The following is a 12,063-nucleotide window of genomic DNA, read 5'->3' on the forward strand; positions in this document are numbered from 1 at the left end:
ACCCAAAACATTCTATGATTCTATGATTAGGTTGAAAACTGTTCCCCCTTGTCCTATCCCTATAGGTCCTGGTAAAAAGTCTCTTTCCCATCTTTCTTATAAGCCTCTTTCAACTACTGGAAGGCTGCTATAAGGTCTCCCTGGAACCTTCTCTTCTGCAGGCTGAACAACCCAAAGTTTCTCAGCCCGTCCTCATAGGAGAGGTGTTCCAGCCCTCTGATCACTTCATGGCCCTCTTCTGGACCTGCTCTAGCAGGTCCAAGATCTTGTACTGGGGAACCCAGAGCTGGGTGCAGCATGCCAGGTAGAGTCTCATGAGAATGGAGCAGAGGGGCAGAATCACCTCCCTCAACCTGCTGGCCACGCTTCTTTTGATGCAGCTCAGTGTATGGTTGACTTTCTGGGCCTGCTTCTGGATGGCAAGTGTACATTGCCGGCTCATGTCCAGTTTTTCATCCACCATTGTCCCCAAGTCCTTCTCGGCCAGGGCTGCTCTGAATCCCATCATTGTCCAGTCTATATAGATACTGGTGATTGCCACAACCTAGGAGCAGGACTTTGCACTTGGTCTTGTTGAGCTTCATGAGGTTCACTGGGGCCCACTTCTCAAGCCTGTCAAAATCTCTCTGGATGGTATCCTTTCCCTCAAGTATATCAGCTTCACGTCATCTGCAGATTTGTGGAGGGTGCACTCAATCCCATGGTCTGTAATTAATAAATATATTGAACAGTACTGATCCCAATAGACCCCTGAGGGACACCACTTGTTGCTGACCTCCATCTGGACATTGAGCCATTGACTGCCACTCTTTGGATGTGGCCATCCAGCCAATTCCTTATCCATTGAATAGTTCATCCGTCAAATCCATATCTCTCCAATTTAGAGACAAAGATGTTGTATGGGACTGTGTCAAAGACCTTACAGGAGTCAAGGTAGATAGCAAACTTTTATTTTGGTTAAAGCCTTCTTCTCATTCCTAGTATTAGAAAAATGTTTCAACCATACTTTTGCATCTTGACAAATGCTTTAAAAAATATAACATGACAGCATGAAAAAATAAAGGAATTCGTTAGGACGTTCAGTTGTATTTTTGATGAGCCTTTGTCCTTTGAATCTCTAGAGCAGTGATTCCCAAGTTTTCTTCCTGGATGGTTATGCAAGGAGCAGGACACCATATGCTCCAGGGACCAAAGTGTTTGATAATTCCTGATAACTGGTGGTCTTAAAATCCTTATTCCCTGAAAATCACAACATTTACACAGGTCTCAACATAGCTGAAAAGGTCCTGCAGCCTCTGATGATAAGCCAAACTGTGGATCACACTTTGTGGCCACATTCTGGGAGCAGTTCACGTGGAGGGTGGTAGATGAAAGACAAAAGTCTGTTTTTCCTTTGTGTAGGAGTGGCTCAAATTCTAGATCAAGTAGTTTCCAGGGCTGTAAGATGTGATCACTCTTCTCTCAGAGACCATGCTTTTCATGGACATTCAAAATTATAATTTTTGTCTATCTTTTTGTCATGGTCACATAGCACATGTAGACTTTTATTGTAGTAGAGCACCTGCAGAAAAGGGAAGTGAGAATCCATTTCTTCACAAGACTTTCTCTTCTTGGAAGCACTAGGCACACAGAAAAGGGAAGCCTTGAGGATCTCATCTGGTTTTTGTGGGATACCATTATGAAAAATCTATCTGCATGGACTGATGGGGAGCTGGAGGAATGGCAGAAAAGGAAAGTTGTGAGTAGCAGAGGAGGAAGCTTTTCTTAGGAATGGAGGCAAAAAAGGGAGGAGGGAATGAGCTTGGGATCTGGTTTTTTGTTCTGTTTTCGTTGTATAAAGTTGAGGGACAAGCCACGCTCAACCCTGGTATTTTCCCTTATGAGTTCTGAAAAACTGTACCATTGATGTGTGGTTTTTTTCTCTTTACCTTTTTCACAGAAGTTATATCAGGACCAACAGTGACCATGTAGAGAACAAAATCTTTAGCTTAATCTTTTATTCTCAAGATAGTCATCATGGCATCCTTGATCTGGTTTCCTACCATAATTCATCTTTCCCTTGGAAACAATATCACCAGCTTCTGTTCTTGCCAGCCCTGTGCAGAAAAATCAATGTTGTCTCCATGTTGTCTGACATCAAACTATGCGACCTCAAAGTTACTAAAGCGTGGGCATTTAAGTGAGTGGCAAGGCAAGAGGGTTTCATCCTGGCAAGCATATTGAAAGCAGGTCCATGCAGTCCCCTAAATTTAAGAAGAATGAGAGAAAAGGAAGAAGAGCAGTTTGCTTTAAGATGAGAGAACACTTTTGAACCATGGCCGTAAAGGAGTGAATTGCGCTGTTTCTGCGGCGCTATGTTAATGACCTCTATGGAACAGATGCTTCATGCGTGTTATGTGCAAAAGGCCAATTACATATACAAGTCATGTAAATTTAAGCTATAAGTGAAATGCTCTGTATACATCCAAATTATACATTAGAAGCATTTGTCTTGGTTCTCCCTTTCTTAGACAGCACGTATTAATTTTGCTGCTGAGAGGTGAGCATGTGTTTGTCTAGGTTTTGGGTTGTGCTTTGTTTTCTCTTATTGTTTCCTTCAGTGAGAAAAGGAGATTGGGTAAAAATCTGTTCTGGTCTCTGTTGACATCAGTGCATTTGATCTGCCTGTGTCCAAAAGAATTATGTCAAAGCAATTGCTTGCATTTGTTTCTTAGCATGTTCTCCAGCAGCACTGTCACTTGAGGGTCAAACTGGAATACATTAAACTGGAATTGGGGCAGAAACTGCAGCCAGCCTCGGGTCAATGATGCCTCTTGAGATTTGTGAAAGTGACACTTCTGGGGTTCATTGCATTAACTTCCATAGCGTTTCTGTGTCTGGTCTGGGTGAGTTACAAAGGCTGATGGGATGGTTAGTCTCACATTCTCCCATTTAATTCTTTCTCAGTGTCTGGAGGAAGAGGACAAGCCTTGCATCTGATTTATTTCGTAATATTTCAAAAAGATTTTTTAAATCCCTGTTTTAAAGCTGTTTGCTTCTATGTAATTTCTATGCATTTACATTTAGAAAGATTACCACAGTTACTTCATCTGCAAAAATAAATTTGTGGAGTCTAGCATATGTGATCTTTGTAATGGTATATCTTTTGACGTAAGCAAGCCTTTGCAAGGCTTAAAAACACAGTTGCATGTGTGCTTAACAGGACATCCTAATGCTGTAGGATGTAGCTGGGCTTGCACCAGAGGCAGGGGGAGGAAAATGCATCTGGGAGGACAGAAAGTATTAAGATATGCAAATGCACAATTCAAACTGTACTGTAGCAGGCTCTGATTCATCTTTTGTTAGTAGCTCTGAAACCTTGCTCTTGATCAGCTGTCCCAAAACTTTTGCTCTTTTAGTGACTAAAGAGTTGCCAGTCACAGTTTTGAGTCTTGAGATCTATTGATAGGAACATCAGGTATAGCAGAGACCAGGTGGTAGTGCGTGTGTGAATGCACATGCACATATCTGTATATCTACACACCACACTTGAACAGGCCTTTTTTCTTCCCTAAAATTTTCACAAGCTTTCTTGCTTTAGTTCATTCTTCAGAAGTTTTGTACTACAATAGTTTACTTAAGATGGCATGTTTCATTTAAGTTTGTAGCACTGGGAATTTACTATGCTACGTATGCTGTGTTTTAGCAGGCATCACTTACTGAAAGTGACTGAGAGTTTAAAAACCCCTTTTTTTTTCCCACCTATTGAACAGAAAAATATCTGTAGAATCATAAATATAATTAAATGTTTGTGTGGAATAATGCCTTCTAAATCTCTGGAGTGGTATATGAGAATCAATGCTGAGCTCAAGTAATTGAGGTTATTTTATCTGTGTTATTTGCAGAATTTACACTGTAGCACTCAGTCATAAGTGGTTCATTCCAGAAGCTTAAAATAAGCTGATGGCAGTGACTGGCACAAATCAAACGCTCCCCAGCCTTCCTCACTCCTGCACATTGATGAGATTAATACTTTCTGGCCAAAGGCCCATGTTAAGACAGACAGCACGGACAAAAGCTTGCACTGCATCCTTAAAAACAACCAAACTTAAATATTGGCAGGCTGTGGGATGAAGCAAATTCAGTAGCCAGGGCTCCCCGCTGAGCGTGTGGTCCTTAGGAGCCCACCTGTCAGACCCCATCCTTGGGACGAGGAGACAAAAGATTTCTCGGCAGCACCCAGTTCCCTTGGCAGCGTAAAGAGAAAGGAGAAGACGTGGATATCCTGAAAGAGCTGGGAGGTGCCTGCTGTAGTGGTGCTCACATCCACTCACCCCACTTAAAGGCACTAACTTTTTTCCCTGAAGAAGGTAGCTAGTTCATCAATTCATCCCAAAAGGCTTTAGTTGGGAGAGGAAATGCCTGTGAGGTATGGAGGACTCCTTCCCTCAGCCTAATTCTCTAAAGTCACCTTCTACTGGAACGAGATCCCAGTGGCGGGCAGCAGATGAAGTGATTTGCTGAAGCAAGGAGTTGCAGGTACTCTCTCAGTGCCAGCTATAATAACCCGTCAGCTTCCTAAAAGTTGTTTCCTTGGCATCTCAGTGTGAGGAGCTTTGCACAGTGGGGTTTTATGTGGAGCCAGGTGCTGGGAATTTGGAGATAGCTGCCTGCAGGATCTGCAGGCAGTCAGTTGGGTGTTACCCATACTTAGATGGCACCACAGCCCCAAAAGATTGGGGTTTCCCCAGAGAAGTTTTGTAGGCCATGAGCAGGAAGGCTGCTATGATTACTACCCGAAGAAGGGAGGGAGTATTTCTTAATGGAAACACAAAGCACTGTCTGATGCTGTGAGCACTCACCTGACCTCCAGCTGTATGCAGGCGATAGGTCTCACCTGCAGGAGCTCTGGCTTCATGCCCAATAACCCAAGCTGCATCGGTGTGCATCCTTTTTAAATCAAGCATGGTTATTTTCACAACTTTGCAGAGATGGACAGTACAGCACAACCTGTGGTGTAAAGGGTTAATTACTGGTTAATTGCCTATAACAGATCATTGCTGAAAAAGCAAAACAAAATTGCCTGTTCACAATCTGGATTGGATTAGTTTCCAGTTCCAATGCATTTTCCACCTTTGCTGGATTAGAGTCCGCTGTTAGCAAATTTATTCCCCGTATGAATACTCCTATACTGTGAACAAAATAACAAAATTCCCTTTAAGCTTTTTGTTTATAATGAAGCCTTCTACTGCCCAGTGTTTTCAGTTCTTTAATCTCTCTCCCTTGAACACTCTTCCAATTTGTTCAACACTTTATTGGAAAAATGGAGCAGAGAACCTGATACATTATTCACGGAGCAGAGGAACAACAGCCAAATACAGCATCACTGTAACCTACCTACTCATATTTTGATTTTCATTTGTTTGTACAGCTGAGGTTCACATTAGCCCTTTTGGCCACAGCCTTGCGTGGGAATTCATGTCGAGCTGATTGCGTCCTAGGACCCTCAGTCTCATATTCAGTCTCTGCTTCAGAGGACAGAGTCCTCTCTCTCCCTCTCATCCTGTAAGTACAGCCTGTATTCTTTATTCTAATAAGGTGATTCTACACTTGGCCATATTAACACCTAAACTGATTTCTCCCATCTTTCTACAGACCCCAGTTGCTCTGTGTCAGGTTTGTCCTTCTGTTATTTGTTTTTTGCTGTATCTACCTGTAAGGACTTGACTTTCCAGGTCACTGGTAAAGCTATTAAATGGTAAAGGGATGATCACCAATACCTGTGGGAACCCAACAGGATCCCATCTGTTTGTTAATAAGTAGTTTCCCATTTACAGTTACACTTTGGCTTCCTTCATTTGATATGATTGTGAACTCAGAAGTTACTTCAGTATAAAATAGGTTTGAGATTTTTGCCTGACCTCATACAGTGCTCCCTGTCTACGGAGTCCTGCTCTCCATGTACAGATGGAGCATACTCCACACAGGCTTCAAAGCATTCAGTTTCTTCATGAAGATGTTCTAAAGAACAAGTCAAACGACTTAGACTTGTAATACTGTCAGCAATGGTGCCTTCGTCAAGTGAACTTGTAATTTTTACATGAAATTACATCAGATTAGTTTGTCAGGATCTGTTTTCCTTAAAGCCGAGCTGACTGACTTTAACTACAGAGCTTTTTTTTTTTAAGATTTTATTAATTGAGTCCTATGATAGTTGTTCTATCCTATGCAAAATACTGGAAACTCAGCCAACTGGCCTGCAATTACTTTTTTTCCTTCTTAAACAGTGGCCCAACATGAGCCTTCCTCCTGCCCCTGGTCCTTCCCCAGGGGCTCAGAACTGCTTCAGATGCAGCAGATCATGATCTGCTTCACAATAATTATAATAATGATGATAATAATAATTTATAATAATGATAATAACCATGACTTATTCTGGATTCATCTTTCATAATCTGCTTAGAAAAATTAAAAATTATATATCTGATTCTGTCTGCCTTAATTTTTCCTAATATCTTCTTGCTTCCTCTGTATAATCTTTATTTTAGCTTTTCACTCATTATTATCTTGTCGCCTTTCCCCCTTCATGTGTTGGTTTTGTATATAACATTTTATACGTTTTTTCACTTCCTTGGTAAACCCAGCTGTTGGGTTTGTTCATCGTGTGTTATTTTTGTCTAGCCCAGTCTTCATAGTTGTAACATTGTAGGCATTTAGGAAATGTCTTAAACCCTTCACAGATGTCAGCAGCTTTCTGTATGTTCTGTTTTCAGCCTGATTTGACTCCCATTCACTACAGTTTTATGAACTTGCCTCTCAGAAAGCATGCGCTGTGATTTTAATTTGTGTATATATGAAGAGTGTATGTTCATATGTTGCATAGAATTTTACTAGTCCAGATCTGATGGCAGAAAACATTAGTTATTTGCACAGAAAGTGTCGGTCCTTTTCAGTCTAAACAACCATTCACCTTCTGATTTGTGATCATTTCCTCCCTACTGAGAAAGTCTAGAGCAGGGATTGTCTGGCTCCTCTTCTAAACCACATATGACTTCAGGTGTAGCTACATCATACGAGCAGCAGTATGTTGTTCTTGTGCCGGCACCATGGCTCCTGCCTGCTGCTGTCCCTGGCTGTGAAGTGAGCAAGCCACCAGGTCCTACATCGCCTGTTGTGGTAGTGAGACCACTGTGGGTTTTTAGCTGTGTGTGGTGAAGTTTAGCTTTGTCCCACAAGTTCTTCATGTTGTGGTCATCATGCTGTGAACTGCTCCTGAATTCTCCATTCGCTTTGATGCTGCAGGGCCTGTACTGTATATGACTCATTTAGCTAATTGGCAAGAGCTTTAGTTCACAGGGTTAGGAAGGCTGATCTTTCCTTTAAACTAGGAGTCAGTAACTTGTCATTCATAGCCTTTTGGAAAGTCTGGATGTGTTTTAGTCCAGTGACAGAAGATCTCCAGCATAAGTTGTTCAGATTGAATGGCCCTGAGATAACACAAGGGTTTTTTTTATACTTGTATATATATAGGTGTTGAAGACACTGGTCATCCTGTGCTCTGCAGTGATTCGAATGGTCTGTAACAGATACTAACTCATACCCCATCTTGAGTGTATCTTGGTTCATAAATATCCAAGATTACTTACTTCCAAGTTGTCAGGCACTCAGACACCATTTTTGCCATATAGTGCCTGTCAACTCCCTTCTTCCATTTGGACTTCTTAAATTGGTTACAACTATTTCTTTTACTATTCTAATAGTCTAAATGTAGCTATTAGTTTTCCAGAGTATTATTTTGCATTGCTACCCTGCAAGCAGAGAGATTGTCCATTTTTTCAGATGCCTGTAGTTAGCATATAGGCAACTGAAGAGAGTCTTCTTCTTACAGCCTCTGCTTTGGTTGATGTTGTGCTTGATATCACAGTTCTGTGCTGAATGTGCTTTTAGTTGCTTATTTAATAAGACTCATGTAGCCAGCCTGGCGTACAGAGCGTGCATTTGTTCCCTACCAAGAGGTCACTTTCTCTTTACAACATGACTCACAAACCTGATGTCTGTCCCCTGTGCTGTTCACCTAGTTGTTAACTTCTGCAGCCTTCAGTTTCTTGTCTTTCTGTGCTAGGAAACAGGAAGGGAGTCCAGACAGGATCTCCAGATCTCCTAAATTGTCTAGAGTTGTGTGGTCCACAAAGTATATCACGAAACGGTCACCTCCAATGAAACCCTGCCTGTCTGCTCCAGATTACCATCCAGTCCTGGAGTTCCCTTTTGCACCACCAGCAAAATGCTAGCACAGTGTTCAGTGCATGTGTATTTGCTTGGTCATGCGTGTGCTATGGGCCCATGGACCACCTGATGATTTACAGACCCCCATCATCACAGGTCAGGGAACACCGTTGTAGATAATCCTGCGTGCTCTGTTGAGCAGATGTGCAATTGGGCAAACATCCACACTCAGATCTGTGTGACTAACAGGCTCTTCAGGTGGGTTTTTAGAGCTTTGCAAATGTACCTTCATTCACGGGGCAGATTTAAAGTACAATTTCTTCTCCTAAACATATGAACCTTGAGAAAGAATGAAAGAGGGAACAAGAGAAATCAAGAAATCACACTTCCTCTGGCTTGAGGGGAGAGGCTGTTTAAAAGTGTTTGCATCTGCTGTTTTTGTCACTCATTGGGTAGTAGAAAACCTGACTGAAAGAGACTCACCTATCCTCCTGACCAGAGTCACGGCCATGCCCAGCAGATACCTGTCTAGTCTTCACGTCGCCTTAGGCAATCTGTTCCAGGTTGTTTTGCTGTCTTTGCCAATATGAAAGGATTTTCTTCCCTGACACCTAACCTAAATATCCACAGCTTCCATTTAGTCTATTATGTCAATGTGACTTTCTACTTGGGCCATAAAGGATTAAAGCAGGACCTCCTGTAGCTGTGCTGAGGAGACTGCAGTAGCTTTACGCTGAAGGACTGGGTTATGGACCTGTAGGTTAGAGTCACTGCACATGAGCAGATCATTTCCTGAGCAGTATGTGTAATGACCTCAGGTTCATCATGAAATCAAATTATTTCTTCTACTTGCCCGCATATGTGTTCATAAAGCTTAAAAATAGACCACCATATGCTTAGTGATACTTAAGTATTTTGACTAAAGTGGAAGGGCCCTCTAGCTGTTTGCTAGCTTCCTTTGGAAAATGCTCACTAACCCAGGAGAATCTCTTCTTCATGGCCCTTAGATGGCATCTGATCCCTTTTTAGGTCCCATCTTCTCTGGCTAACAGAAGGGACCTTCCCTCATTATTTTCCCCACCATCATCCCTTTTTTTTAAACTCCAAGTCCTGCCTCTAGAAGCACCTGTGGTGTTCTCCCATGTTTCTTGTTGGCTCATTCTCCTCCATGCTGTGATGTTCTAATTCAAGCAGTGCAGCCACCTAAGAGTTGGGGCAAACTGTGGGATTAATCACCAAAAATAAAAATTTGTTCTACAACCATATACATGAATGCAAAGACAGAGGACAATACATCAATCTGAGCAACCTGATCTAGTGGAAGGTGTCCCTGCCTGTGGCAGAGGGGTTGGAACTAGATGATCTTTAAGGTCCTTTCCACCCCAAACCATTCTATGATTCTGTGATCAAAGAGAGAAGGCATCTCTCCAGCATTGTTGTTTTGTGTTCCTCTGTTGCTGCTGCTGGTATCTTGAATGCTGGTATCTTTTCAAGAGACAGAGGGAGAGTGAGACAGAAAGAGGCAGGCAGGGAGGAGCAGGCCTTTTGGGGCATAGGTCCATGTGTATCAGTTTCTGTTGTACCTCCTAGAGTTCCCTGAGGTAGCAGTAGGATGTAAGGAACCTTGCTGGGCTTTGTGATACTGCGGATTCCACTTTGAGTGGAGCAGTATTGATCTACCTTTGCAGGCAGAGGGACTTTGCTGTGGGTCACTGGTCTTCCGCAGAAGGCAAACAAGGAGAGGAGCTGCTCTTTTTTTCTCCCATTCTTGTGGATTCTGCCTTGAGTCCCCTCCTGTTACTCATCTCCTGCTCTGCCAATTGCCCCATCCAGGTTTATGGGGGTTATCTCTGTTTCTAGGGGCATTTCGCAGCTTTTTGGCACTAGAGACTGTGTGTGTTTAAAAAGAAAGAGACTGGCCATAGACTTCCTAGAAGACATCCCTGGTGGCACAGATGCAGCCTGTAGCAACAGTATTGTAGAATATGGAGAGCTGCAGTTTGTAGGGTAGCTGGCAAAACAGAGTTGAGAGTTGCTGGTCTTAGTGGTCTTGTGGTTGGACTGTATGAATCAATGCTGTCACTCTTCTGTAAGAAGGAATACAAGTTAGGACTTGTCTCCTTCCACATCCCATTGTCCAGGGTGTTTTTCACTACCATCTCAGCCTCCCACTCTTGTTTCCTAGATTTCAAAATCTCTGCTAAAAATGGACTAGGTGGTCATGCATCATCTTTGTAATCCTGACGAATTCATCTCCAGGCAGTATGACAATTCTTGCCTATCCTGTTAATATAGCTTAACCTGTGTGCCTCTGAAGTTATTTTCCAGGCCAGGAATGTCACTTACATATTCCTCTCTGTGGTGGGTTGACCCCAACCAGCAGCTAAGCCCCCACCCAGTTGCTCACTTGCTGCCTCCCAGTAGGATGGAGGAGAGAATCAGAAGGGCAAAAGCAAGCAAACTCGTGGGTTGAGATAAAAACAGTTTAATAAGCAAAGGAAATAGAAAGAAAATGAGCGATGCAAAGGCACTCACTCACCACCTCCCACCAGCAGGCCGATGCTCAGCCAGTCCGCAGGCAATGGCTACTTTCAAAAAACAACCCTCAAGCTTTTATCACTGAGCACAGTGTCATATGGGGTAGAAAATATCCCTTTGGTCAGCTGGGGTCGGCTGTCCCGGCTATGTCCTCTCCCAACCTCTTCCCCTCCCCCAGCCTACTCACTGTGGGGGCAGAGTGAGAAACAAAGAAGGTCTTGATGCTGTGCAAGCTCTGCTCAGCAATAGCTAAAACATGGGTGTGTTATCAACACTGTTCTGGGTTCAGGCTGCTGTGAAGAACCTTAACCCCGACCAGACCCAGTACACTTACCTAAGCTGTCATACCGAAGTAAGCTGTCACCCACTGAAACCACACTGGCAACAGCTGGGTTTGAGAAAACAGGTCTCACTAGTAGCACTCATTTTATGCGTGCAAGTGTAGGCAGAGTTTTCATGTCTTCTCGTTACTGATGTAGTCAGTGCTTTCAGCACTCTGGTTGCTCACTGGCCTTTGTCACCATGTGGTTGCTACCTTGTCTGGGGACTCTACCTGTAAGCATTTTTGCTGTTGTAGCTGAAGCCAGCTGCAGTGATGGGGAGAAGACTGGCGATTTCTTTGAGAGCTGGCCACAGGCAAATTTTTGTTTCTGTTTAGGAAGGAGAGGATTTTTTTCTTCAATGTAACTGGACAAATAAGGAATTTAAATAACATTTCTAAAATACTAGCAATAGGAGTCTGAGTGAAATGAGAGCCCCTTCAGGAAGGAACAGCGTCTGGAATGGTCTCAAACTAAATCATCTCCTGATTTGAGAGTCATTTTGCTCCAATTTCCTTGCTGTAACATCCTTTGAGTTCTTCAGTCATAAAACAGAAATCAGACAAGGCAGAGAAGAGGTTAGTTTTGTTTGTGTATAAGCAAAAGGGGGTGGGGAGGGAGCAATGGGGTTTTTTGAGAGAAGATTTTTCTCTGTGCCTCTTACATATTCCAAAGCAGCAGACAGGCAGAACTTCTACACCACTTCCTTTCCCCTCTTCCTTCCCTGCCCATCCTTATTCGCATTTTGCATTCTGCTCCATGCCGCTCCCATACTGCGGGTCAGATGAGCACCCATTAATCCCTAGTAGATTCTAAAAATAGGAATTTAAAGAAAAAAAATCAGAACAGTGTGAATCAACCTGCAATCATCTTTCTGTTCTCTTAACAGGAGAAGAGAAAGAGGAAATCAGTGGAGACACTGTTTCACTTCTTTTCTTTCCAAGATAAATAGATTCTTGCATTTGCAGCAGTTGTTCTCTTGATACAGGTTTTCTGATTT

General features: G+C 42.8%; 1 protein-coding gene across 1 annotated transcript in view; it reads left to right on the plus strand.

Moving 5' to 3' along the window:
• The first annotated feature begins 5,411 nt into the window (after positions 1–5,411).
• Positions 5,412–12,063, plus strand: part of FYN (FYN proto-oncogene, Src family tyrosine kinase) — a 53,510-nt gene continuing 46,858 nt past the window's right edge. Inside the window, exon 1 of the mRNA XM_010082921.1 lies at positions 5,412–5,544. The gene's annotated coding sequence lies outside the window, so the exon portion shown is untranslated. The remainder of the gene's footprint in view (positions 5,545–12,063) is intronic.

This window comes from Pterocles gutturalis, unplaced genomic scaffold, assembly GCF_000699245.1.
Source record: "Pterocles gutturalis isolate BGI_N339 unplaced genomic scaffold, ASM69924v1 scaffold10620, whole genome shotgun sequence".
NCBI classification, from domain to species: Eukaryota; Metazoa; Chordata; class Aves; order Pterocliformes; family Pteroclidae; genus Pterocles; species Pterocles gutturalis.